The sequence below is a fragment of the Anguilla anguilla genome, chromosome 15 (assembly GCF_013347855.1).
Source record: "Anguilla anguilla isolate fAngAng1 chromosome 15, fAngAng1.pri, whole genome shotgun sequence".
NCBI lineage: Eukaryota > Metazoa > Chordata > Actinopteri > Anguilliformes > Anguillidae > Anguilla > Anguilla anguilla.
Genome location: NC_049215.1, coordinates 37,186,260 through 37,213,713, shown reverse-complemented (window position 1 = coordinate 37,213,713; position 27,454 = coordinate 37,186,260). Strand labels below are relative to the sequence as shown.

At 42.5% G+C, this 27,454-nt stretch overlaps 1 long non-coding RNA gene and 1 pseudogene across 1 annotated transcript; one reads left to right on the top strand and one right to left on the bottom strand.

The window, feature by feature from the left end:
• The first annotated feature begins 12,364 nt into the window (after positions 1–12,364).
• On the top strand, positions 12,365–14,335 carry LOC118214435. The gene is made up of 3 exons (XR_004762613.1): positions 12,365–12,895; positions 13,812–13,859; positions 14,141–14,335. It is a non-coding gene; the product is annotated as an uncharacterized LOC118214435 (long non-coding RNA).
• Positions 14,336–16,937: 2,602 nt separating this feature from the next.
• Positions 16,938–27,081, bottom strand: LOC118214429 (annotated as a pseudogene).
• Positions 27,082–27,454: the final 373 nt, after the last annotated feature.

Below are 27,454 nucleotides of genomic sequence, written 5' to 3'. Positions count from 1 at the left end.
AGGTAGGAATCCTCTTCGCCGTTTTGCTAAACTAGAACCGGAAAACATGATAGTGGAGAATAGGAGCAGACGCATATGTCCCAGCAGGCTTTGCATATGAGAGAATAACAACAGTGCGAGAGAAATTAAAATGAAATTACGAAATTCCGTAGTTGAAACAATATGTTTTTAGCAGAATGGGCATGTAGGTGAAGGTTGACATGATCACGGAGTATAGTGCGAAGTAAATGGAGTGACCATGAGCGAGCTTATATTCCTTATCAAATGGTATATATAACAGTCGGTATTGAACATTGGTTGTTGAAGTGGAGGGTCAAATAACATTGCACACATTATTTACCTGTATTGTAATCTATTGCACGAATGTGTTTTTCTCATGTTCAGTGCTAGTAGTTATACTTATGAGTGAATCATGATTTTAAATGTAATGTTTTAATGCGGAGTTGCAGAACGTACATACGTAGTAATTGTGTGTAGCCTGTGTGGCTAGATAGAGAACAGGGCGAGGTAACATGAATGTAGAAACGTGGCGTTTGCTGATATTAAGGTTTTGTACGGTAGCCAAGTGAAGAAATATAGTTAGTAGAAATGGCACAGTGGTGAACCGGTGTAACTTTTAAATAAAAGGAATACATTTGCGTCATGAAATGCATATGGGTGGCCGTGAGTGAGTGAGGTTTACCAGTCTGTGACTTCGTTAGCTAATGCCATAGCTATGCAATGCGTGAAATATCATTAGCGAACCTGCCGGTAGTTTTAAAGAAGAACACAAGCCAGTAAGCACAGAAGAGCTTCCGTTGAATCCATATGGCTTAGCAATATTGTAGCCGGTGAATAACTGAACGTACAGACGGTAAGTCATAATGCATATATCTTAGCAATATTGTAGCCGGTTAATAACTGAACGGTCAACGGCGGGTAGATATGGTGCAAAAGCAATAATTAAGAAGTAGTAGACAATTATTAGTGAGGGTCGAAGCAAGTTAAAGAAACGGGTTCCAAGGTGGGCTTGAACATGCGACCCAGTGTTCCCAAGCCTGTAACCTTACCCACTAGGCCACAGACGGATTAGCTGTTCAACCTGCGGAGTTGCGGAATGTACATAAGTAGGCTACTAATTGTTTGTAGCGTATGTGGGTAGATAGAGAACAGGGCGAGGTAACAGGAATGTAGAAACGTGGCGTTTGCTGATATTAAGGTTTTGTACGGTAGCCAAGTGAAGAAATATAGTTAGTAGAAATGGCACAGTGGTGAACTGGTGTAACTTTTAAATAAAAGGAATACATTTGCGTCATGAAATGCACATGGGTGGCCGTGAGTGAGTGAGGTTTACCAGTCTGTGACTTCGTTAGCTAATGCCATAGCTATGCAATGCGTGAAATATCATTAGCGAACCTGCCGGTGGTTTTAAAGAAGAACACAAGCCAGTAAGCACAGAAGAGCTTCCGTTGAATCCATATGGCTTAGCAATATTGTAGCCGGTTAATAACTGAACGTACAGACGGTAAGTCATAATGCATATATCTTAGCAATATTGTAGCCGGTTAATAACTGAACGGTCAACGGCGGGTAGAAATGGTGCAAAAGCAATAATTAAGAAGTAGTAGACAATTATTAGTGAGGGCTGAAGCAGGTTAAAGAAACGTGTTCTAAGCTGGGCTTGAACCTAGGACCCCATGTTCCCAAGACTGTAACCTTACCCACTAGGCCACAGGCGGACTAGCTGTTTGAACGGGAAATGTTTCAGAATAAAAATGTATGGGTATTTTTCGTGTGTATGCGCGTTTTTGATTGGGTCGTGTAGGGCAGATTTGGCTGGTGTTAGTGAAATGTCCAATGGGGAGACATGTTGTTAGTGGGATAGGCGGCAGGAAAAATAAGAATGAGAAGAAGAAGAAGAAGAAGAAGAAGAAGAAGAAGGAGAAAACGCAAAATCCCCTTAGTTTGGGGCTTTATTGTGTGGACATGTGAAGTTGTTTATGAATTCTGTCTGTTGAAATGGGGTCAGAATGTACAGAATTTAATGTTTTTAAGGGCTGAGTGTCTGTGGCTGTTGTGGTTATTTCTGTGGGGAACCCTGAAAAGTGCCAAACTCTCGGTGCTGTATAGGTATGGGGGCATGCCCCCGCCAAGGCGTAACTTGGCGGGATGGCATACCTGCCATCCCAATAAGCCAGCGTACCTACAGTTCATAAAACATTCCACAGGATGGCAGCAGAGGACTACTTATAAATTAATCGTTCCCATATGAAGAACGTACAGCCATGTAGAGCACGGCATGAAATGACACGTCTTTTCTATTGTAAGGAATCCATATTAACACAGCGATCGTCAGCCAAATGGCTGATATAACTACATCGATGGATCACTACAACTTGTTCCCACTTGTATTGAAAGATAGAAATCTACATTAACAACGTGCTCCACAAACGTTCCACATAGGCTATAGCTAGCGTCGCAGCTAAGTGAAGTGCAATATTTGTAGTTAGCATAGCCTCACAGTCACAAATAATATTGTGGCGATCCTGACAAAGACTAAGCAAGCTAGCTAGCTAGCGGGGCTGCAAAGCAATGTTGTTTATTGTTGTAAATAGCCAGCGTCGCAGCTAAGCGAAGTGCAATATTTGTAGTTATCCTGATTCAGAATGCCGCTGCCCGGCTCATCTACAACCTCCCCAAATTCTCCCACGTCACTCCTCTGCTGCGATCACTTCACTGGCTACCGGGGTTGCATGAAATGTATATTATTCTTGTAAATAGCCAGCGTCGCAGCTAAGCGAAGTGCAATATTTGTAGTTATCCTGATTCAGAATGCCGCTGCCCGGCTCATCTACAACCTCCCCAAATTCTCCCACGTCACTCCTCTGCTGCGATCACTTCACTGGCTACCGGGGTTGCATGAAATGTATATTATTCTTGTAAACTGTTTGCATGTAGGCCTACATAGCGCTGCTTAACTGTAAATAGTCTGTGGGATTTTGTACAGTAGTCTTGTAAATAATCATGTTCAAACGCACTTATGTATACCCTTATGTATAAACTGCTAAACAGCACACATTCATCAGGCAAGACACATTCACACAACGACAGTCATAATCCACAACCGTTTCTTACGGGGACACATTTCTCACTTCCATAATAAAACTCTTTGCAAAAACACATGATATCTCATAAAAAACACGTTCTCAACATTCAAAAATGCCAAGTTACTTAAAACTACTGATATCACAATGACGCCATGTTACAGTACTACAAGCAATATAGGCTACCTTGCCTCACACAAATGACATAACATGTATTTCAAAGTATTTCAATTTTTTCCTAGTCAATTGGCCCTGTGTTTTGTAATCTTACCGTTTCACAATGTCATGCAAACTTTGTAAACCCTAATCCAGCGCACCTGCAGTTCATGAAACATTCCACAGGGTGGCAGCAGAGGACCACTTACAAATGCATTGTTCCCATGCGATGACCGTTTGGCCGTCTAGAGTGCAATAAGCCAGCTTACCTGCACTTCATAAAACATTCCACAGGGTGGCAGCAGAGGACCACTTATAAATTAATCGTTCCCATATGAAGAACGTACGGCCATGTAGAGCATGGCATGAAATGACACGTTTTTTCTATTGTAAGGAATTCATATTAACACAGCGATCGTCAGCCAAATGGCTGATATAACTACATCGATGGATCGCTACAACTTGTTCCCACTTGCATTGAAAGATAGAAATCTACATTAACAACGTGCTCCACAAACGTTCCACATAGGCCATAGCTAGCGTCGCAGCTAAGCGAAGTGCAATATTTGTAGTTAGCATAGCCTCACAGTCACATATAATATTGTGGCGATCCTGACAAAGACTAAGCTAGCTAGCTAGCTAGCTAGCTAGCTAGCAGGGCTGCAAAGCAATGTGGGGGGGGGGGGGGGTTTGCATGAAATGTATATTATTGTTGTAAATAGCCAAACTGTTTGCATGTAGGCCTACATAGCGCTGCTTAACTGTAAATAGCCTGTGGGATTTTGTACAGTAGTCTTGTGAATAATCATGTTCAAACGCACTTATGTATACCCTTATGTATAAACTGCTAAACAGCACACATTCATCAGGCAATACACATTCACACAACGACAGTCATAATCCACAACCGTTTCTTACGGGGACACATTTCTCACTTCCATAATAAAACTCTTTGCAAAAACACATGATATCTCATAAAAAACACGTTCTCAACATTCAAAAATGCCAAGTTACTTAAAACTACTGATATCACAATGACGCCATGTTACAGTACTACAAGCAATATAGGCTACCTTGCCTCACACAAATGACATAACATGTATTTCAAAGTATTTCAATTTTTTCCTAGTCAATTGGCCCTGTGTTTTGTAATCTTACCGTTTCACAATGTCATGCAAACTTTGTAAACCCTAACCCAGCGCACCTGTAGTTCATGAAACATTCCACAGGGTGGCAGCAGAGGACCACTTACAAATGCATTGTTCCCATGCGATCACCGTTTGGCCGTCTAGAGTGCAATAAGCCAGCTTACCTGCACTTCATAAAACATTCCACAGGGTGGCAGCAGAGGACCACTTATAAATTAATCGTTCCCATATGAAGAACGTACGGCCATGTAGAGCATGGCATGAAATGACACGTTTTTTCTATTGTAAGGAATTCATATTAACACAGCGATCGTCAGCCAAATGGCTGATATAACTACATCGATGGATCGCTACAACTTGTTCCCACTTGCATTGAAAGATAGAAATCTACATTAACAACGTGCTCCACAAACGTTCCACATAGGCCATAGCTAGCGTCGCAGCTAAGCGAAGTGCAATATTTGTAGTTAGCATAGCCTCACAGTCACATATAATATTGTGGCGATCCTGACAAAGACTAAGCTAGCTAGCTAGCTAGCTAGCTAGCTAGCAGGGCTGCAAAGCAATGTGGGGGGGGGGGGGGTTTGCATGAAATGTATATTATTGTTGTAAATAGCCAAACTGTTTGCATGTAGGCCTACATAGCGCTGCTTAACTGTAAATAGCCTGTGGGATTTTGTACAGTAGTCTTGTGAATAATCATGTTCAAACGCACTTATGTATACCCTTATGTATAAACTGCTAAACAGCACACATTCATCAGGCAATACACATTCACACAACGACAGTCATAATCCACAACCGTTTCTTACGGGGACACATTTCTCACTTCCATAATAAAACTCTTTGCAAAAACACATGATATCTCATAAAAAACACGTTCTCAACATTCAAAAATGCCAAGTTACTTAAAACTACTGATATCACAATGACGCCATGTTACAGTACTACAAGCAATATAGGCTACCTTGCCTCACACAAATGACATAACATGTATTTCAAAGTATTTCAATTTTTTCCTAGTCAATTGGCCCTGTGTTTTGTAATCTTACCGTTTCACAATGTCATGCAAACTTTGTAAACCCTAACCCAGCGCACCTGTAGTTCATGAAACATTCCACAGGGTGGCAGCAGAGGACCACTTACAAATGCATTGTTCCCATGCGATCACCGTTTGGCCGTCTAGAGTGCAATAAGCCAGCTTACCTGCACTTCATAAAACATTCCACAGGGTGGCAGCAGAGGACCACTTATAAATTAATCGTTCCCATATGAAGAACGTACGGCCATGTAGAGCATGGCATGAAATGACACGTTTTTTCTATTGTAAGGAATTCATATTAACACAGCGATCGTCAGCCAAATGGCTGATATAACTACATCGATGGATCGCTACAACTTGTTCCCACTTGCATTGAAAGATAGAAATCTACATTAACAACGTGCTCCACAAACGTTCCACATAGGCCATAGCTAGCGTCGCAGCTAAGCGAAGTGCAATATTTGTAGTTAGCATAGCCTCACAGTCACATATAATATTGTGGCGATCCTGACAAAGACTAAGCTAGCTAGCTAGCTAGCTAGCTAGCTAGCAGGGCTGCAAAGCAATGTGGGGGGGGGGGGGGGTTTGCATGAAATGTATATTATTGTTGTAAATAGCCAAACTGTTTGCATGTAGGCCTACATAGCGCTGCTTAACTGTAAATAGCCTGTGGGATTTTGTACAGTAGTCTTGTGAATAATCATGTTCAAACGCACTTATGTATACCCTTATGTATAAACTGCTAAACAGCACACATTCATCAGGCAATACACATTCACACAACGACAGTCATAATCCACAACCGTTTCTTACGGGGACACATTTCTCACTTCCATAATAAAACTCTTTGCAAAAACACATGATATCTCATAAAAAACACGTTCTCAACATTCAAAAATGCCAAGTTACTTAAAACTACTGATATCACAATGACGCCATGTTACAGTACTACAAGCAATATAGGCTACCTTGCCTCACACAAATGACATAACATGTATTTCAAAGTATTTCAATTTTTTCCTAGTCAATTGGCCCTGTGTTTTGTAATCTTACCGTTTCACAATGTCATGCAAACTTTGTAAACCCTAACCCAGCGCACCTGTAGTTCATGAAACATTCCACAGGGTGGCAGCAGAGGACCACTTACAAATGCATTGTTCCCATGCGATCACCGTTTGGCCGTCTAGAGTGCAATAAGCCAGCTTACCTGCACTTCATAAAACATTCCACAGGGTGGCAGCAGAGGACCACTTATAAATTAATCGTTCCCATATGAAGAACGTACGGCCATGTAGAGCATGGCATGAAATGACACGTTTTTTCTATTGTAAGGAATTCATATTAACACAGCGATCGTCAGCCAAATGGCTGATATAACTACATCGATGGATCGCTACAACTTGTTCCCACTTGCATTGAAAGATAGAAATCTACATTAACAACGTGCTCCACAAACGTTCCACATAGGCCATAGCTAGCGTCGCAGCTAAGCGAAGTGCAATATTTGTAGTTAGCATAGCCTCACAGTCACATATAATATTGTGGCGATCCTGACAAAGACTAAGCTAGCTAGCTAGCTAGCTAGCTAGCTAGCAGGGCTGCAAAGCAATGTGGGGGGGGGGGGGGTTTGCATGAAATGTATATTATTGTTGTAAATAGCCAAACTGTTTGCATGTAGGCCTACATAGCGCTGCTTAACTGTAAATAGTCCTGTGGGATTTTGTACAGTAGTCTTGTAATAATCATGTTCAAACGCACTTATGTATACCCTTATGTATAAACTGCTAAACAGCACACATTCATCAGGCAATACACATTCACACAACGACAGTCATAATCCACAACCGTTTCTTACGGGGACACATTTCTCACTTCCATAATAAAACTCTTTGCAAAAACACATGATATCTCATAAAAAACACGTTCTCAACATTCAAAAATGCCAAGTTACTTAAAACTACTGATATCACAATGACGCCATGTTACAGTACTACAAGCAATATAGGCTACCTTGCCTCACACAAATGACATAACATGTATTTCAAAGTATTTCAATTTTTTCCTAGTCAATTGGCCCTGTGTTTTGTAATCTTACCGTTTCACAATGTCATGCAAACTTTGTAAACCCTAATCCAGCGCACCTGCAGTTCATGAAACATTCCACAGGGTGGCAGCAGAGGACCACTTACAAATGCATTGTTCCCATGCGATCACCGTTTGGCCGTCTAGAGTGCAATAAGCCAGCTTACCTGCACTTCATAAAACATTCCACAGGGTGGCAGCAGAGGACCACTTATAAATTAATCGTTCCCATATGAAGAACGTACGGCCATGTAGAGCATGGCATGAAATGACACGTCTTTTCTATTGTAAGGAATTCATATTAACACAGCGATCGTCAGCCAAATGGCTGATATAACTACATCGATGGATCGCTACAACTTGTTCCCACTTGCATTGAAAGATAGAAATCTACATTAACAACGTGCTCCACAAACGTTCCACATAGGCCATAGCTAGCGTCGCAGCTAAGCGAAGTGCAATATTTGTAGTTAGCATAGCCTCACAGTCACAAATAATATTGTGGCGATCCTGACAAAGACTAAGCAAGCTAGCTAGCTAGCTAGCGGGGCTGCAAAGCAATGTGGGGGGGGTTGCATGAAATGTATATTATTGTTGTAAATAGCCAAACTGTTTGCATGTAGGCCTACAGAGCGCTGCTTAACTGTAAATAGCCTGTGGGATTTTGTACAGTAGTCTTGTAAATAATCATGTTCAAACGCACTTATGTATACCCAACTTTAGCATGAATGAGTGTCTCTGTCAGCTTGCTGGCTAGCACCGAAGCACCAAGCCGTTACCCTCAGTTCACCTGCTATTCTGTTGCAGTGAGTCACGTTGTTACAAAACACAGGGCCAAGTGACTTGAAAGAATTCAGCAAATATTGGGTAGCATTGCTTTCAAATACATCTTATGTATACAAACAGTGGCTGTCACAAAGCGTCTAAACGCAACAGAAACGCAGCTGAAATATGTTGTACTCACGGATTTGCCGGCCATCCAACGAGCCTTGATAGAGAAAACAATCAGCAAGCCCGTAGAATTAAAGCTTCCTAGGTCGCAATTTCTGTAGCCTGTTGTCCTGCTCCGTTGTCTGTTATTTCCTGGAGATGCACTTTCAGTCTTCCTAAGGTTTATAAGCCATTTTCATAGGCTTATCTGCAGGTGGGAATCCTCTTCGCTGTTTTGCTAAGCTACAACCGGAAAACTTGATTGTGGAGAATAGGAGCAGACGCATATGTCCCAGCAGGCTTTGCATATGAGGAAATAACAACAGTGTGAGAGAAATTAGGACGAAATGATCAAATTGCCTAGTTGAAACAATATGTTTTCAGCAGGATGGGCATGTAGGTGAAGGTTGACATGATCACGGAGCATAGTGCCAAGTTAATGGAGTAGGCCTAATCTAACCATGAGCGAGCTTTTAATCCTTATCGAGCGGTATATATAACAGTCGCTATAAGTTTGTAATTGGTACCCGCGCCCGAGCCGTGGATAGTTAAGCTTAACTTCCCTTAACTTTTACCGTTCGTTCTCAACGGTAGTTCTTAACACTACGGATGTAATATATTTTCGGCCGCACGTATTTTTTCGCGGCGCTGTTCCGTCCCGGATGCAGGAAGACCATTTTCGTCTCTGCCCTTAACTTTCCCCATTCATTCTCTGAATGAATTAATGACAGCGTATAGACAAATAAATTCGAATATTAAATAAGGCGTTTTGCGGTTATTTTGTGGTACCTACGCTTCGGTAAGTCTTAATAATTTTATTACGAACAGGTTCCTGTTTTATATTGATGTCATCGAGGTATTCTGTCATAATTTCAGCTTTAAGACCAGTAGTTTCATTTTTCCTATTTGATTTCATTATTGGTTTTCACGTCCCGTTTGTTGGCTTGTCCGTACATAATAACACTTTCATGTGAGAATACTGCAGGTAAATGGGACATGTGTATACGTGCACGTTTGTGTCTCAATACATCAGCTATTATTACCGTGGCCCTGCAATCATATTAGGGTTTAATTTACAAAATATGTTTAATTTCCCCCTCGCTATATTATTGCTGGTATCATCATCATTAATGGTATTGCCCCCTTTACATGTGCCTCGTGTAACACGTCACGGTCTGGACATACATTTAAAAAAAAATTATTATTACTTATTACACTATTGCTGTCAAGGCAATAAGTAATGCCATCTCTAATTGTTCATTGTCAGTACTGTCATGCAGCCATCTTAACAAACTCTTTCCTATCTATATGTTTCTATACTTACCATTATTATTATTATTATTATTATTATTATTATTATTATTATTATTAGTCAGTTTAACTATTCAATATAGAACAGGACACAGTACAAATATTGCTGCCTCCACCTTCAGACAATACAGAATTTGTGTAATGCAATTCATATTAACTACCCCTCCCACCCTATCCCCTGGATTGACAATGCACAAAAAAGGGAGATCAGTGGAAAATCATTATAATAACAATAATAATTTTCATGTTGAGAATTTGATAATACTGGGTGAGAGAGCTACACAAGGCTGTGTATCAAAATGGCAAAACATAAGGTCAAGGGCATAAAGAACCTACCATTTATACAGCATCATGATGTACAGTTCCCATGAAAATATAAACCCTCCCCAAATTTTACTGTCCAGGTCTCTGTTTTAGAGTTAATGTTATTTCATTATAGCGAGAATTCTTTGGTCATCAACTGTATAGGTCCACCTTGGCCTACCAGGCCCTTTATGATTACTGAGCTCACCAGTGCTCTCGTTCTTAATGATGTTCCAAGCAGTTGACTTTGGTAAGCTTAAGGTTTGGCCTATGTCTCTGACTGTTTTTATATATATATGCCAGTCTCATAATGGCTTCCTTCCATTGGCATCCCTTATAATTGTACTGAAGAAGCAATTGAACACACCTGACTAATCAGAAACGCATGTGAATACATTTGTCCTGAACATTATGGCACCCTGAAAATACGTACGTACATCCCCAATTCTAAAAAAGTTGAGACAGTAAATGAAATGCAAATAAAACAGAAAGCAGTAATTTTTAAACTTTGACTTGAAAAATATTGCCCAAATTTAATAAGCATTATTAAAAGAAATGGTGATGTTACATAGTGGTAAACACTCGACTGTCCCAACTTTTTTGGAGCGTGTTGCAGTCAACAGATTTGAAATTAGTGTATATTTTCAAAAAACAATTAAATTCACAAGGTAAAACGTCAAATAATGTGCTGTTGTAGTGTTTTAAATATAGTACAGGGTAAATAAAATGTACAATATTTAACATTATCACACCTTTTTGTTTTTATTAGCATTTTCCATACTGTCTCTGCTTTTTTGGAATTGGGGTTGTATGTACGCATAGAGAGTGCTGTCATTTCTACAGGGTGAAATCAAAATATATTAAAATAACCTTTCATAAGAGCTGAGAGCTGATAGCTGCACTTTAACCACATGTGAATTGTTTGATTACAAATCTAAAATTATGAAGTACAGAATCATGTAAAGAAAATACGGCTTTGTCCCTAACGTTATGGAGCTCACTGTATATAAAAATATAATTTCTGCTTCAGAAGTGGCCCATGAAGTACTTGGCAAAAGCAGACCAATGCCAGTGCTTCTCTTAACACCCAAGCTCCGAGGAGCTTCAGGAGACCCAGCAGCCGCGGCAGCATGCGACTGCAGGGAGTCCAACTGCATGTGTGCACCGTGTGCACCTTGTTGTCACCTTGCAGCCTTGGTAAATCCACCTGCTCCAGTCCCAGCCCCAATCACATTTCATGCAACCCTGCTAATACAAACGAAAATACAAATATAGCTTTACATTTATACTTGGCTGTTGTTGTGTTTATTAAGAATTGTATCATGTAATGTTGTAATCCTATTTGTACTGTTGCAATAATTGATCTGATGTAATTACTTTGATAACTTTATATGTATTGATTCGGCAGAAAAGATTTCCTGATCCTCTCCATAATAAAATGGAGGTGGAGAACAAATATCATGTTAATATCAAACCTAAAAAAAGAAGAAGCGTTATCTAAGACACTTCTGTGAAGAACAAATCAATTATGAACGATTATGAACGATTATTTATTTGCCCACGGGCGGATTCGAACCATCGTTTCCGTGGGACGGCGTTACACCTATACACGGCTGGCCGGCGCGGAGAGATGTTGTGTTTTTCTCATGTTCAGCACTAGTAGCTATACTTTTGGGTCAAACTTGATTTTAAATGTAATGTTTTAATGGGGAGTTGCACAACGTACAGATAGATAGAGAACAGGGCGAGGTGACATAAATGTAGAAACGTGGCGTTTGCCGATAAGGTTTTGTACGGTAGCCAAGCGAAGAAATGTAGTTAGTAGAAATGGCAGAGTGGTGAACTGGTAACTTTTTAATAAAAGGAATACGTTTGCCGGCGTGAAATGCATATGGGTAGCCGTCAGTGAGTTTTGCTAAAGCAAATATAAGCGTAAGAAAACCTTAGTGTAAAAGAGGAAATTATCTGCCTGAGTGCGAGGCGAGATTCAATCCTTCAACCGGAGTCTTCACCAGACTGTCACTTTCTTAATGCAGCACCATGACATAGCTATGCAATGCGTCAAATATCATTAGCAAACCTGTCCGTGGTATTAAAGAACAACACAGGCCGGCCGGTAAGCGCACAAGAGCTCACGTTCAATCCACATTCCTTTGCAATATTGTAGCCGGTTAATAAGTCAACGCAATAAACATATCGTCTCGCGTTCGCTGGGAAGTATGGCAAACACCTCATAGATACACAATAAACACGGATCTAGACTATGTCTATTATGGATCTATTTCAAAAAACGACCCTACCTTATCTACCGTACCTGAGCAAGATGGCTGGGGGGGGGACTACCCCAGCTGGTTCTGAGCGAGGGGCAGGAATACACTCAAAGTGTATTCCTGCCTCTAACTCACAACCGTGGCCGATTTAGTATCTCCGATTAACCTGTATGCATGTTTTTCGGATTGGGGAAACCTAGGTGGACACGGGGAGAACATGCAAACTCCGCACAGAGCCGAGATTCGATATCACGACCTTCTTACTGTGAGGCGACAGCGCTACCCACTGAGCCACCGTGCCACCGATTACAATGCTTGCTTGGTAAACTATCAAGGATCATCAACGATGACGTGCCCTTAGCCTCATAGCTCCAGGCTAGCTCCCGTAATTAGTACTGCTCGGTTCTTCCCGGTTTAGCAATGGCGACCTTCTACACCCGCTGTCAATAGGAGCTCCCAAATATAAACATCACTCGCCTTCATAGGATTTTCACAACGACTAAAGACTCAACCGGCAAATTGGAGAAAGGCTATTCATTACATGCCATGTGTATTTTTGCAACTACCAAGGTAAGAAAACAACTCTTAACTGACTCACTAGCTAATGCTAATTAACCTCAAATACTAGCCTCCGTTCTACATGGTCGCTAACATTAACTATCTGTCTAACGTTGGGTAATGCTCTGTGCTTCATCTGCTCTTCATTCTCTACCTACAACATTGTAACATGCTTTCTTAACCGCCGTTATATATCAGCCTTAGCTGTCGTTCAAGTTTTTGCTTAACTACGTAGTCAAAATTCCCTTCCGATATTGCTTGTGTCGACAGTGCTGCCACGGAAACCACGATAGATTTAGCCAATCTAGCCACATCTATTCAAAATGTAAACGAGTAAGGCGTTCTTCACGGTCGGGAAAAATTTTATGACCACCTTAGTCTTGTTGTTAGCCACTCTTATGCATAACACTTACTAGGTAGCTACCTAACGTTATTTGCTACGCCAAAAGTATCATGGATGTGTAAGATGTGTTCACCTAAGTAATACAGACATAACGCTAACGAGACTTTTCATTGCATCTCTTATTTTATTTATTCCGTGTCCAATAAAGACACACTGTCAGGGAGGTCGGCGTGAGAGCGTGACAGTCTGTGTACTTTCCAGTAATGCACGCATTCACAAGGAGTCTGTTGCACACAGCTACAATTTCACTCAATCAACATGTCATATGCACCATTTTAAAGAAGAATCTTGCCGCCTAGGAGAACTTCGTCAATGTGGTCCAGGGTGTGCCTGTTGCAAGCTTTATATTGTATTGTAGCTGTCTGTCACAGTTATTGCTATATAAAATGTCTTGATAATCAGAATGATTGTTAACAGCCTGATTGTTGACAGGATGCAGGAGAGATGTGACCCCTGAGATCGCAATTTCCACTATCTCTCTCTCTCTCTCTCTCTCTCTCTCTCTCTCTCTCTCTCTCTCTGCAGCAATCCGCCAGGCCGTCTCCAGATCTCTTGTGGCACGCTACCAGAAATGTGAGCCGCCCTCACATTTACTCATTTTTTTGTCATTCTGTATCTGTCTGTGTTTTTCATGTTCGCTTATGCCCGTGAGAGCTTCAAAGAGAATATTGCTATTGCTCGGCCTTTAAAATACTTCTATATTTTCATGCTGAAGGTTTACACAACAGGCATGGAATGTTGTCTGATACCTTCCTGGTTTGACAGTCAGGAGGTGGGCTTCCCTGGTTACAGAGTCAGGAGATGGGGCTCCCTGGTTAGAGCTGGTTTGCTGACTTGCTCTGGTCTGTTTCCAGATGTGGATGAAGCCTCCAAGAAGTAGATCTGACATCCTGATCCGGTACCGCGGGACCTTGTTGGTGGCCGACTCCCGCCGCTCCTGGTCCGACGAGTTTGCTGGACCCGGAGCTCGCCCTCGCTACCAAAAGTCTTACTGTTAAAAATGTTGTCTTTGCTTTTATATACAATAAAAATGAAAATGACCTAAATCAGCTTCAGGCTCACTGTTTGTACTGGTCTTTTACTCTGCTTGCTTTTTCTTTTCCAACCAGCCTTTTACTAAAGGTAGACTTAACATTCCTGATTTACTTTTCCGTTAGTTTGCTTTATTTTCTCTATGATTGCACCTGCACCTGACGTGTCTGAGATCTGGGCCCATCCTCAGAGCGCACGTTACTTTGGCAGAAAAAAATTTATTTAATCGTACTTCGGACTGCTGTAATCAATGTTCTGTCTTTATGAACCTGCAAAGTGCTTCTCTGCTTGTTTCAGTGGTAATGTGGGGATTGATGTTGAATTAACAATGCAGTGATTGCTTGCTACTGATGTTGCAGACCAGTGCTTTTCAAACTCTATCCTGTCCGGTTAGGCACGTTGTTTGCAAAGCTCAAATGCAATACCCGAATTCTAACAAACTGTTCATTTTTATGTCAATATGTGGCTTTTTCTTCATCTACAGCCCTTTCTTGTCAGGATAACGAATCCCTCAGACCAACAAATGCACAATTAAGAAAAATTAACAATCCGTTAAAATTCTCCTACTGCAATTGTGGTTACTCTGTGAGCCAGGAAGTCAAGAGACTTTGCTTTGGCTAAGATAAAATAGACTTTATTAATCCCCAGGTGGGGAAATTTGGGTGTTACAGCAGCAGATTAAAACAACATATCACACATATAGACATAAAAGGCAGTAATGAAGTCAGCTTTTGGGACAGCTGACTGACAGTTCCATAGTTCACCCACAACAGTGAGTTCCTGAGATGTGCACAGGGGTGGCAGGTTAGATATGTTGCGCCTGCGGTAGATGACCCGTCTGGAGCGAGGCAACGGGCACAAGGGAATCAGGGTTAGACACGTGACAAACTGACCACGAGGCGGCCTACGCCTCCAGCAGCCTCAGTTGGAGTTTAAAAATAGGTGGTGGCAATTACGTAATTGCAATGAGCTCGTTAGGGCAGAATAGCACCAGGTGAAACTGCTCGAAATTAGCAAGACAATACAGGGCTATTTAACAGTATCACGACTGCATACACTGTTCAACTAAAGCACAATTATGTTCTCTAACTAACAAGAACTGAAATAAATTAAAGAGCGATTATCTGAACTAACGCACAACGATGTTCTCTAACTAGTAAAAGCTGAGACAAATTAAAGACCAATTATCTGAACAAACGCACCACTATGTTCTCCAACTAAGAACAGCTGAGACAAATTTAAGAGAGATTATCTGAACTAACGCACAACTATATTCTCTAACTAACAACAGCAGGAACAAATTAAGTAAAGATACACCTACCTGAAACGCAGAATAGTAGCGACGCCACAATCAGATGCACAGTTCAGGAAAAGTTAGGAGAAGGGAAGTTTACAATCTGTAGCATCTATTGTTGAATATCGAAAATATTGCTTTTCTCGGTGAAGTATTGCACAGCGTCAGTCAGAGACCTGTGTATTCACCTTTATTGAAGAGACAGAAGTTTTCATGCATTCTTACTGGCTGCCTCACAGAGATTACATTTTTACCACAGCCATTTAATTCAGCAGGGAAGAATAATTTCCACATCTTGTCCAACTTATCAATCATTGTGTGCAGTGGCTAAAAAGATGTCGGGAAGTAATGTGCTCTGGCCCGCTTCCAGCTAGTAGGAGGACAAGGTCCTGTCAATCAGCTGTGACCCCACTTTACATGGGCTGGCTCTTGATAGGCGGGTATAGTTGTCCCCTCCTCATGACTGCATGGGCTCTTGATCCCAGTCCTAGTAGCTATGCAGCCACAGACTATTCCTGGCGGGGCCCCGATTGTAATTGTAATTCCCCAATTCATACCATTGTCAGTTTACCCACTGATTGTTTTGTTTTAATTCCTTAATCGCCCCCATCTCTAGGTTAACCCAGACTGGTATGTATCGCTCATAACTGATCTGGGGGAGACTGGAGCAGGCCCCAAGATGTAGACCCTTCTCAGGCTTGACTCGGGTGGTTGGGCTACCTAGCGGTGTTAACAAAAACCACTTGGGTCTAGCATGGTGAGTATCCAGTCCCCCTGGGTCCACTTGGACAGCACGCAGGGTGTGGTGGTCTGGGGCCACAGACCTTAAATGGTGCCCAATTTTCTATTGGTGACTAGCACCACTCACACACCGGACCATCAGTTAATTGGACTAACCAAAACCAGTTTGGGCTCTTTCAAATTTCTTCACCCCCCCTAAATTGTCAAGTTTTGGGAAAAGACCAGCATGATAATTGCATGGTTTTACTGTAAAGATTGAGTAAGCATACAAAACAATATACTAAAAATGTTTTTTACGCTTTAGGAATTCAGTCTGCAATCTGTGAAATCCATCATGTAAACTTGGACAGATATAGCCAGGGTCAAGCAGTACAGGTTTTTCGGATGTAGTTTCATCAAACACAATAATGAAAAATATATAAGGAGTAACCAAGAATTTTAGGGGCCCCTGGGTCATTCTCTGAAGCCAAAAAGAGTGTAATCTGTTTAGGGCAGCAGTCTGTTTATTAATCATCTTTGTGTGTATTAGCTTTAAACACAATATATCCACTTCCCCTAGGCTTCATTTTCACGTACCTGCTGTCTTTTCAAGGGAACATTTAATTTCAAAGAATTCATTTCAAGAACCATTTGGATAAAGGTTAGGGTTAGAATAATTCTCAACCATGGTTAGAATTATGCATGATCAGAGACAACACTAGTTGCCCTGACACATTCATAAGCATGCAAAACATATGGATACAAATGAAGATGCCAAAAAGTTATTTTTAAAGTTTTCATTAATTGTACATACAATGAATATGACAACAATAAAATACTGGTGAAATGTGTTGAGTATTGCCTACTACATAATGTGTCGTTCATGCTCAAGTGCAAGACACTTGCTTCCAGCAGCATGGAGGAAAAATTCAAAAGACAGAAACACACTGGTGTGCATGTGAAACTGAAGCAAAATATAGAATGGCTCAAAATGAAGACATTTGAAATGTAGATAATCCTACTAATGAGTACCAGAATAAAATTTTTGCTTAATGCCATGTATATGTTGGCACTAAAACCAGTGATCTGGTGCAGAACACATCATATAAATCATGATGTGCAGCAAGGCTACTTGCTTACCTTCCAAAAGAGCAGCTTCAATAGTGAAGACATTTACATTTAGGAATTAAGCCAATTCATACAGAATCAATTCTCACACCTATATATTTAATCACCAGGTCAAATTAAATCCTTTTTTCAGGGTTACAATGGCTGTACCCCACCAGGGTGTCAAACCTAGCCCTAACTAGAGGTCTTCCAGCCCCGAGGTGTCCACTTTGATCTTAATAAAGAGAGTGTCATCCTTCGCATAGGCGGCGTTCTTAGGGGCCTTCAGGTTACCATGGGAAACAAAGCAAGGGAACCCAGAGGCCACGTTTGTGTCAGACACAGGGCGGGAGAAGCTGCTGCTGGCAGGGTCCGGCAGGAAGGATTCGCTCATGTGGTTTCTGGCGGTGCTCTTGTCCAGCACTGTCAGGGTGACGGTCTGGCGGAAGGGCCAGGGAAGCAGTGAGTCAAAGTCGCCTCTCATCAGGACCACGTACAGGGACAGGTGTGTTCCCAACCCAGTGCCATCACCGCTCAGGTACGCCCGTGCACTCAGCTTGTACCCGCTGCGCCCAGTGTAGAACGCAGAGCTCAACATGGGAGGGGCGTGGCCTCTGCTGGCCACCTCCTTCCTCTTCTGTTAGTCGCGGATCTTCCAGATGAGTTTCCCACTGTAGGATGTGGACTCCAGCTCCCGGAAGCGTTCCTCGTTGCGCTGCAGCTGGTCCACATGGATGTCCAGCAGCCGTGAGTGCTGCAGATACCTGCCCTCCAGCACACCTGTGCAGGAGAGAGCAGAACTTCAGGAAGAAAGCCAAACTGTACAGCTGGGCTTCTCAGCAGGGCTGTGGTCAGTTCAGGAAATGAACTGAAATCCAATTATCAAACTGAAGATAAGCTATAATGTTCTTGGACAATTTTTCAATTATCTGAATTTCAATGAATTGTCGACTGGCTGAGTTGAAATTGGATTGACCTCACCCTGATACCTCTCCCTGGCTGTGGCAGTGTATCTTCCTTTTATTTCCACTGTGCTCAGATATCAGCAACTCATTTATCAGGAATTTACAAATTAGGTGTATTTATTTCCACTTGCAGACATTTTTAATATGAGGAATAGGCTTCCGAGTAATGTTGAATATTACGAATTAATCCTGTTAGTGTATTCACATCACACTTCTGCCCATGTTGCTTCACAGTGGAAAGAAAATTAAAACATAATTGAAAAAATAGTGCAAAATAAAATTAAGAAACAACATTGGGAAAATCTAAATGTGCAAAATAATGAATAAAAACCTAGTGAATAGACTGGTTGTAACTTAGTGTGTAAATAAGAACAAAAATATGACAAGAACAAAAATGACAATCACACACACAAGAAGAGCACAATCTATGAAGCATTAATGAACAGTGGGCGGGGCCACTCACCAAGCCGCTCCTTCAGGCCCGCAACAATGGACACCTGCTGACTGAGCGTGCCCAGAGAGCCCCTGAGCTGAGCCAGCTCAGTGTGGGCGGAGTCCTGGCCAAAGGCCAGGGAAAGCTGCTGCAGCTGGAGCTGAATGCTGGAGACCCGGCCCCTCTGCTCCTCCAAAGACCTCTGCAATGGACAAGAGACTTCAACTCCCATAATGCCCTTCACCAGCAACAGCTTGAGAAATTACAAACCAAAAGAAGTCTTAAAAAAATCCTCACCTGGACAAAGCCTTTATAGGTTGAACAAGCCTTAACATCATCATTCTCACTGAACTAGAGGAATAACAAACAAGACCTTTAAATACATGGTCTCAGCTGTGGAGCTGGAACTGGAAAAGTAGAGTTGGTAGAGTGGACATGTTAAAGTTTGTTGGAAAAGACCATTTGGTAAAGTAGAGCTTGTAAAGTAAAATTGTAAATCTGCACTTGGTAGAGTTAAGTTGGAGTGAAGTTGGTAAAGGCAAGCTGGTTGAGCGTAGTTGATAGAGTGCAGTTGGTAGAGTACATAGAGGGCTGTTGGAAAAGGAGAGTTGGTTTAGGGCCTTGTGCTTAGCTTGATAAATAAGAGGATATGTTGCACCTACCCTGACAAAACAGCCGTATTTCTTGTACACACAGAGAGAGAGGAAGAGGGAGGGAGGGAGGGAGGGAGACTGATCAGTCCTGTAGAGGGTAAAAGGCCTTCTAGACATCTCATGGGATGACTGTGGAAGAAAATACATTTGTGCTTAGAGAATGCAAACGGCTAGTGAAAAATTAGTGGGCCTTTTGTAAAATAACATTAGTTAGTGGCTAAATATTCCGGGAATACTGTCAAATGTAACTGACCCTACTTAATCAGCTGTTCTCAGACCAAAGCTAGCTGTTTCTGCTGCTTGTGTGTTGTCTGCTACCTTTGTTCTGTCTGCTATTTTATCAGCCACACTTTGGGTGCAGGTGAAATTGTATCACACTATATGACACAAAAGAAAATATATAAAGATCACAGACACTGCACTTAAGAGAACTGCAGACAACTGTAGATGCTGTATTTCTCTCCATGATATCACATTAAAGCTTCTCAAACTTGACTGATGTCTCTGTGTAGAACAGATTTTTTTCTTTGACAGTGACAATGAAGACATGCTGAGCCATTTCCGCAGTGCATAAAATGTGTTCGTTGTGAGAGGTATCTCAGCCACTGTGAAGAGTGGCCGATGCTTCAGGCGCTTACCCTGTGTCTCTGTATTATCTGGGTGCATTTGTTGGGACAGGGGACCTTCACCTCTGGACACACAGTGTTTTCATGGTCCTGTAACATGACACATTTAATTACATTTAGGGAGGGAAAGAAAGAAACATTTTTAAAATATGAAACAAAATTCAAAACTAGACACACAGCATTGGTAACACTTCACAGTAAGGTCACATGAATTGGCATTAACTGATGAAGTTAACAACTAACTACTGAAGTTAATCTGTGCTGCTTTGACAATGCATTTTTACATAATTCATGTTAACAACTACAGTTAATGCTTGGGATTAAAAAAAAACTGTTCAAGTATTTGCTAATAGTTAATGTATAAATAAACTTATAATTAGTTATCAAAACAGGATAATCACGTAACTGACAGAATGTGTTTTTACACACAACTACACAATACATTTCATGCTTAATTAATGTATTTGCACAATTTATTCATGTTAACTACATTAATGCCAATTCATGTGACCTCTTTGTTCTTAGCATTTTTGTAGACTTACAATGCTGTGGTAACACTTTACAGTCTTCTGGTGTTACAGTAAGCAGGCAAGAAACTTGTTTTTGTGTGTTGTACTGGCATCTTGATTTGGGCGAGTGGGTAACGCTGGTGACAGTGTGGGCAGGGTTCTTTGCGATGGACACAGAGGTTGTGTGAATGCTCCTTCAGGTCTCGGCGGGGCAGGGTTTTAGGGCAGCCTTGGTTGGGGCATTTTATGGTTGCATACTGACATGTCTTCAGATGTTCCTGGGAAACAATTAGAGTTTTAATGCCTAACTGGTTAAACCTGAGAATGTGAATGTGTTCTGCTCAGCCAGAGGAAACTAATGAGACATCACACTGTGACAAACCAACAACTGCATGTGTTTGTGTAAATATATATGTGCGTGCCTGTGCGTGTGGATGTGTCCACAGGACTGACAGAGAGATATTTCGTATGAACTGGCCATCAAAATTGTAGGGATAATTAATGGTTTATTTAATGAAAATGAATACAGAAAGTCAGCATGGAGACAGATTACCTGCAGATGACACAGAGGAGCAGTGGATGAGCAATCTGGATAGTTGGTACAGTATACTTCTAAATTCTGTATTTCTCTTTTACAGCAATTATCTTGAAAAACCTGCAAGATCAAATTCTACATATTAATAATAATTTCCTTGGATTTACACTCAATACTTTTGGCTATATATCCCAGCATCCTGAAGGCCTTTTTTACAGCACAATGCATTGAACCTGAAAGTCTTCGATCAACCATTACTCCCAAGTCCTTTTCAAATTGAGCACCTTCCAATTTTGTTCCTCCCATAGAATAATCCGACCTAATCTTATTTCCTAAATACAGAACTTTACATTTGGCTATGTTAAATTTAATTTGCCAGGTTTCCACCCACTTCTGGAATTTATTTACATCTTCTTGGATTACTTTGGTAGACTCCAAACTATTAGCTGGGCCTCCAAGTTTTGTATCATCTGCAAATTTGACTAATGTACTTTATCTCCTTGTCAAGGTCATTGATATAAATGAATAAAAGCAGTGGTCCCAGTACACTTCCCACAATACTGTACTGAGTTGAAGAAAATATATCTCTTATAATAGTCACACAGCAGCACATAATTAAAAAAATAAAACCTTACCTCGTTAGACCTAATCAAAACACTGTCTTTGGGGCACTTTGCAGATGAACCATTTTCCCTGTAGAGCAAGAAGAGTCATGTCTAATTACACTCCAATAAAACAATGCTAATAGTGTTATCCTCCCTGACCCTAATCCTGACAAGATCACATAACATGGGCTTACATCCTGTCCTGTGACTGAATGACTCACAGAAAGTTCAATTGTCTAAATTTGCCATTACCAGGATGATGTGATTCATCTGAATTCCAGGCTAGTCAATATATTGGAAGACTACACATTTATTTATTTTCTGGTTTGTATGACAGGAATATATCCATATGATTCTTGTTCAGTACTTGCAGTGTGTATTTCAGGTTGTGCTACAATACAGTTGTTAAATAATGTCTCAAGTAAAATTCTAACATTTAACAGAACATTCAGAGTTGATTGTAAGGACAGAGCATGGTGCAGCAGGACTGTAGTTGTCCAATGATCTTTGGTATGCAATTATTGCACATTGCTTTGGATAAGTATCTGCTGATTAAATGATGTAATGACTGAACAGCCTTTCCTCTGGACACTCACAGTAGGACTCTGATGCAGCGCAGGCAGAAGATGTGACCGCAGCTGGCCTGGTGGGGGTTGATGACCACACTAGCACAGCAGGGACACACATACTGTTCCTCCAGCTTCTCCACAAACCGCAGGCTCTGAGACAGCAGCCCACAGTCGAGATCCGAAGACCCGCCCATGTCCAAGTTCTGTTGGGGAACCCCATCTTCTCCTACGCCTGAAGCCATTCTCTTCTCCAGCTATGCGACCTGAAAGGGAATAGACAGGGCAATATATAAACCCACCAGAGCTGCAGTCACACCAATCATAGCTGGAGCCACATCCACCAGAGCTGCAGCCACACCAATCATAACTGGAGCCACACCCACCAGAGCTGCAGCCACACCAATCATAGCTGGAGCCACATCCACCAGAGCTGCAGCCACACCAATCATAACTGGAGCCACACCCACCAGAGCTGCAGCCACACCAATCATAGCTGGTGTGGCTGCAGCTAACCCTAACCCTAACTGCAGGCTAGTACAGTAACCCTAACCCTAACCCTGTGCCTAACCCTAACCTTAACCCTAACCTTAACCCTAACCCTAACTAGTACAGTAACCCTAACCCTAACCCTAACTAGTACAGTAACCCTAACCCTAACCCTAACCCTGTGCCTAACCCTAACCCTAACCCTGTGCCTAACCCTAACCCTAACCCTAACCCTAACCCTGTGCCTAACCCTAACCCTAACCCTAGCCCTAGCTCTAACCCTAACCCTAACTAGTACAGTAACCCTAACCCTAACCCTGTGCCTAACCCTAACCCTAACCCTGTGCCTAACCCTAACCCTAATCCTAACCCTGTGCCTAACCTTAACCATAACCCTAACCCTAACCCTGTGCCTAACCCTAACCCTAACCCTAACCCTGTGCCTAACCGTAACCCCAACCCTAACCCTGTGCCTAACCCTAACCCTGTGCCTAACCCTAACCCTAACCCTAGCCCTAGCCCTAGCTCTAACCCTAACCCTAACTAGTATAGTAACCCTAACCCTAACACTAACCCTAACCCTGTGCCTAACCCTAACCCTGTGCCTAACCCTAACCCTATTCCTAACCCTGTGCCTAATCCTAACCCTAACCCTGTGCCTAACCCTAACCCTAACCCTGTGCCTAACCTTAACCCTAACCCTAACCCTAACCCTGTGCCTAACCCTAACCCTAACCCTGTGCCTAACCCTAACCCTAACCCTAACCCTAGCCCTAGCCCTAGCTCTAACCCTAACCCTAACTAGTACAGTAACCATAACCCTAACACTAACCCTAACCCTAACCCTGTGCCTAACCCTAACCCTGTGCCTAACCCTAACCCTAACCCTAACCCTGTGCCTAACCCTAACCCTAATCCTGTGCCTAACCCTAACCCTAACCCTGTGCCTAACCCTAACCCTAACCCTGTGCCTAACCCTAACCCTAACCCTGTGCATAACCCTAACCCTAACCATGTGCCTAACCTTAACCCTAACCCTAACCCTGTGCCTAACCCTAACCCTAACCCTGTGCCTAACCCTAACCCTAACCCTGTGCCTAACCCTAACCCTAACCCTAGCCCTAGCCATAGCTCTAACCCTAACCCTAACTAGTACAGTAACCCTAACCCTAACACTAACCCTAACCCTAACCCTGTGCCTAACCCTAACCCTGTGCCTAACCCTAACCCTAACCCTGTGCCTAACCCTAACCCTAACCCTAACCCTGTGCCTAACCCTAACCCTAACCCTGTGCCTAACCGTAACCCTAACCCTAACCCTAGCCTTAGCCCTAGCTCTAACCCTAACCCTAACCCTAACCCTAACTAGTACAGTAACCCTAACCCTAACCCTGTGCCTAACCCTAACCCTAACCCTGTGCCTAACCCTAACCCTAACCCTAACCCTGTGCCTAACCCTAACCCTAATCCTAACCCTGTGCCTAACCCTAACCCTAACCCTGTGCCTAACCCTAACCCTAACCCTAACCCTGTGCCTAACCCTAACCCTAACCCTAACTTTAACCCTGTGCCTAACCCTAACCCTAACCCAAACCCAAACCCTAACCCTAACCCTGTGCCTAACCCTAACCCTAATCCTAACCCTACCCTAACCCTAACCCTAACCCAACCCTAACCCTGTGCCTAACCCTAACCCTAACCCTGAGCCTAACCCTAAACCTAACCCTGTGCCAAACCCTAACCCTAACCCTGTGCCTAACCCTAACCCTAACCCTGCGCCTAACCCTAACCCTAACCCTGTGCCTAACCCTAACCCTAACCCTGTCCCTAACCCTAACCCTAATCCTGTGCCTAACCCTAACCCTAACCCTGTGCCTAACCCTAACCCTAACCCTAACCCAACCCTAACCCTGTGCCTAACCCTAACCCTAACCCTGTGCCTAACCCTAACCCTAACCCTGTGCCTAACCCTAACCCTGTGCATAACCCTAACCCTAACCATGTGCCTAACCTTAACCCTAACCCTAACCCTAACCCTGTGCCTAACCCTAACCCTAACCCTGTGCCAAACCCTAACCCTAACCCTAGCCCTAGCCCTAATCCTAACTAGTACAGTAACCCTAACCCTAACACTAACCCTAACCCTAACCCTGTGCCTAACCCTAACCCTAACCCTAACCCTGTGCCTAACCCTAACCCTAATCCTAACCCTGTGTCTAACCCTAACCCTAACCATAATCCTGTGCCTAACCCTAACCCTGTGCCTAACCCTAACCCTAACCCTGTGCCTAACCCTAACCTAACCCTAACCCTGTGCCTAACCCTAACCCTAACCCTAACCCTAACCCTAGCCTTAGCCCTAGCTCTAACCCTAACCCTAACCCTAACCCTAACTAGTACAGTAACCCTAACCCTAACCCTAACCCTAACCCTGTGCCTAACCCTAACCCTAATCCTAACCCTGTGCCTAACCCTAACCCTAACCCTGTGCCTAACCCTAACCCTAACCCTAACCCTAACCCTAACCCCAACCCTAACCCTAACCCTAACCCTAACCCTAACCCTAACCCTAACCCTAACCCTAACCGTAACCCTAACCCTAACCCTATCCCGGCTAGTACAGTAACCCTAACCCTAACCCTAACCCTAACCCCAACCCTAACCCTAACCCTAACCCTAACCCTGTCCCTAACCCTAACCCTAATCCTGTGCCTAACCCTAACCCTAACCCTGTGCCTAACCCTAACCCTAACCCTAAACCTAACCAAACCCTAACCCTAACCCTGTGCCTAACCCTAACCCTAACCCAAACCCGAACCCTGTGCCTAACCCTGTGCCTAACCCTAACCCTAACACTAACACTAACCCTAACCCTCATAGCTGAGGCTAGTACAGTAACCCTAACCCTAACCCTAACTGCAGGCTAGTACAGTAACCCTAACCCTAACCTTAACCCTAACCCTCATAGCAGCAGGCTAGTACAGTAACCCTAACCCTAACCCTAACCCTAACCATAGCTGCAGGCTAGTACAGTAACCCTAACCACAACCGTAACCAAACGGAACTGCTAAACAGTACACGCTCATCAGACTGTACAAATTCACACAACGATAGCCACAATCCACAATCGTTTCTTACAGGGTCACTTCGCATTTCACACTCTCATAATAAAACGCTTTGCAAAAAGAAATGATATCTCATAAAAAACACGTTTTCAGCATAAATAAAAGCCAAGTTACTCAAAAGTATTGATATCTACATATATATAAGATGTATTTCAAAGCAATGCTACCGAATATTTCTTCAATTATTTCAAGTCACTTAGCCCTGTGTTTTGTAATCTTACCATTTTACAATGTCATGCAAACTTTGTAAACCCTAACCCTAACCCAGCGTACCTGCAATTCATGAAACATTCCACAGGGTGGCAGCAGAGGACCATTTATAAATGAATCGTTCCCATATGAAGAACGTATGGCCATGTAGAGCATGGTATGAAATGGCACGTCTTTTCTATTGTAAGGAATCCATATTAACACAGCGATCGTGAGCCAAATGGCTGATATAACTACACCATGGATCGATGGAGCGCTACAGCTTGTTCCCACTTGTATTGAAAGATAGAAATGTACATTAACAACGTGTTCCACAAACGTTCCACATATAGCTAGCGTCGCAGCTAACCAAAGAGCAATATTTGTAGTTAGCATAGCCTCACAGTCACAAATAATATTGTGGCGATCCTGACAAAGACTAAGCTAGCTAGCTAGCTAGCGGGGCTGCAAAGCAATTTTTTTTTGGGGGGGGGGGTTGTATAAAATGTATATTATTGATGTAAATAGCCAAACTGTTAGCATGTACATAGCGCTGCTTAACTGTAGATAGCCTGTGGGATTTTGTAGAGTAGTCTTGTAAATAATCATGTTCAAACGCACTTATGTATAACAACTGTAGCATGAATGAGTGTCTCTGTTAGCTTGCTGGCTAGCACCGAAGCACCAAACCGTTACCCTCAGTTCACTTGCTATTCTGTTGTAGTGAGTGACGTCGTTACAAAACACAGGGCCGAGTGACTTGAAAGAATTGAGGAAATATTGGGTAGCATTGCTTTAAAATACATCTTATGTATACAAACAGTGACTGTGACAAAGCGCGCGCTGGCGTAAGTGTAAACGCAACTGAAACGCAGGTGAAATATGGCCAGTGTAGCCTATGTACTCACGGATTTGACGGCCATCCAACGAGCCTTGATAGAGAAAAGAATCAGCAAGCCCGTAGAATTAGAGCTGCCTAGGTCGCAACTTCTGTACCCTGCTGTCCTGCTCCGTTGTCTGTTATTTCGTGGAGATGCACTTTTAGTGTTCGTAAGGTTTACAAGGCATTTTGATAGGCTTATCTGTAGGTGGGAATCCTGTTAGCTGTTTTGCTAAGCTAGAACCGGAAAACTTGATTGTGGAGAATAGGAGCAGACGCATATGTCCCAGCAGGCTTTGCATATGAGAAAATAACAACCGTTTGAGAGAAATTAGGACGAAATGATGAAATTGCGTAGTTGAAACAATATGTTTTTAGCAGAATGGGCATGTAGGTGAAGGTTGACATGATCACAGAATATAGTGCGGAGTAAATAAAGT